The sequence below is a fragment of the Belonocnema kinseyi genome, chromosome 3 (assembly GCF_010883055.1).
Source record: "Belonocnema kinseyi isolate 2016_QV_RU_SX_M_011 chromosome 3, B_treatae_v1, whole genome shotgun sequence".
In the NCBI taxonomy this organism is placed as follows: Eukaryota; Metazoa; Arthropoda; class Insecta; order Hymenoptera; family Cynipidae; genus Belonocnema; species Belonocnema kinseyi.
Window position 1 is genome coordinate 123,237,862 of NC_046659.1, and position 2,399 is coordinate 123,240,260.

Consider the following 2,399-nt stretch of genomic DNA (forward strand, 5'->3'; position numbering starts at 1 on the left):
TAATCTCAGTCGATAAAGAAGAAACTTTCTTTATCGTAAGATACGAGTTAATTTAAATTCGTATAAAAAATTAATAATTGTTTTATGAAATTGCTTATCAAAGTTATTTAGGATGTTAGTATAAACTCTTCAACATTCTCTCTCTCTTCTTCTTTAATTTTAGGATAAAATAATTTTCTTCATATACCTAATAATATAAAATAGTATACATGAAAATGTAGCCTTATTAAAAGTCACGTACGCCGGGCCTACGTGCAAAGATATTATAATATCTTTGCTACATGGTTAGCTTGAAACGTTACGACATTCGTTAGCGAGCTCCTGTTGGTCAGGCTCAACGTCAAGGGGTTGCACTTGCCTCCCCTACTCTAATGCTACCCTTGCACGTAATCCAAAAATGCAAGGTTATAAATATATGTGACTCGGGGAAAAACGGAGATATCTTTCAATCGTTAATATTCATTGAACCCGCGTCACTCGAGATCTTAAATAATTAAATATTATAATTTAGAAAGTAGAATCTAAAATGTATAAGTTCCGCGTAACTTAGTGTAGTCGTCGAATCTAATTTATATCTAACATTAAGTGAAGTTAGATATAAAATTTAATAATAATAATATTTAAAAAGTTTATATTAACTGTTGTGTGTGTGTCCCATGGATTAATGTGTAAAGTTTAATGAATAAAGTTATTTATTTAAAATGACCTATTTAACTGGTGAGATTCTTCATTTCATCGCCTGTGATTAATAAAAAGATTCAAATAACCGCGGTAGTTGATTTTCAAATCAACGCCAGTCAGCAGCGAACCTTAAGACTAGAAAAGGAATCCACCAATCAAAGAATAATTCTTTATATTATTCGGTGGATCCGAAAGGTAGGTCGTAACAATAAGCAATAAGGGCGTCCCGTTTCGCCACTTGCGCACAACTTTCGTAAACTCGTCTTGAATGTTGGGACACCCTGTCTAGTTCCACCATGAAAATGTAGTTTCTTAAGTTTCTTTGATCATGGAAATGTATGAAAATAGGAACTATTTTGATGAGAGGGGTTTGGTGTTCTGGATATATCATAAATATAAAAATAGTGCAAAGTCAACATTAAATAAACTAGGGGGATCAGAGCTGATATTCGGAATCTAGGGCAATCGGAATTCAAAAAATCTGCCCACTGCGCGGGCTTTTAATCACCGGTTAACTTCGCTTCGTTGAGTGCTAAAGAAAAATTATGTGAATGGACCAATCAATAATAAACTCTATTTTGTTAATCTATTCGTAAAAAATAACTTTTTCGATATAAGTGTATTTGGGGGTTATTAATTATTTTTGATCTTTTAAGAAATATTCAATGCAATAATAAAATTATTCATATTTTTGTGGAATCCAGCTCTCCCCAGCTTCGAAAATCATCCCTTTGTGTACAATCCCTTTGTCCAGCTCTTACCAGGCCCCAAAATCACTTCTGAGTGTACAATTTCCTTCACTCGCTCTTTTCAGCCCCAAGAATCATCCTAATATGTAAAATATCCTTTGCTGAAGCAATGAAATGGTAAAAGCAATACAATTATTTGAAAAATAAAATTGTAGAAGAAATGGAACTGCAGCTGAAATAAAATTGTTTAAAAATTAAGTATTTGATCAATTAAAATTTCTGAAGAAATAAATGTTTTAAATATAAAATTGTTTAAAAAATAATATAGTTGAAGAAATAAAATTGTGGAAGAAATTTAACACTAAATCAAATAGTTTGAAAAATTAAATGCTTTGAAAATTAAATTTTTGACGAATTAAAATTCTTGAAAAAATAAAATTTAATAAAAAATAAAATTGTTTAAAAAAGTGAAATGGTTAAAAAATAAAATTTTTGAAGAAAGGAAACTGTAGATGAAATAAAATAGTTTAAAAAATTAAGGTTTTTTAAAAATTAATTTGTTGTCAAATTAAAATAGCTGAAAACAAAAAATTGCTAAAAAAAGAAAAACGTTAAAAAAATAAAATTGCTGAGCAAATGAAATTGATAAAGACATTAAATAGTTTGAAAAATAATAAAATGTTTAAAAAATAAAACTGTTGGAGAAATGAAATGTTAAAAACAACAAAATTATTTTAAAGAGAAAATAGTTTAAGAAATTAGATTCTAGGTGAAATAAAATAGGTAAAAAATATAATTTTAAAAAGTAATGAAATTGTATGAAAAATGAAGTGGTTAGTAAATAAAATTATTTTTTAAGAAATGCAACTTTTGATGAAATAAAAGTTTTATAAATTGAGTTGTTTCAAAATTGAATTGCAAAAAATAAAATGGGTGAAACTATAAAATTGCTTGAGAAATAAAATTTTATAAAAAGTTCTTTAAAAATTAATTTGTTGGAAAATTAAAATCGAAGAAAATGAATGGTAA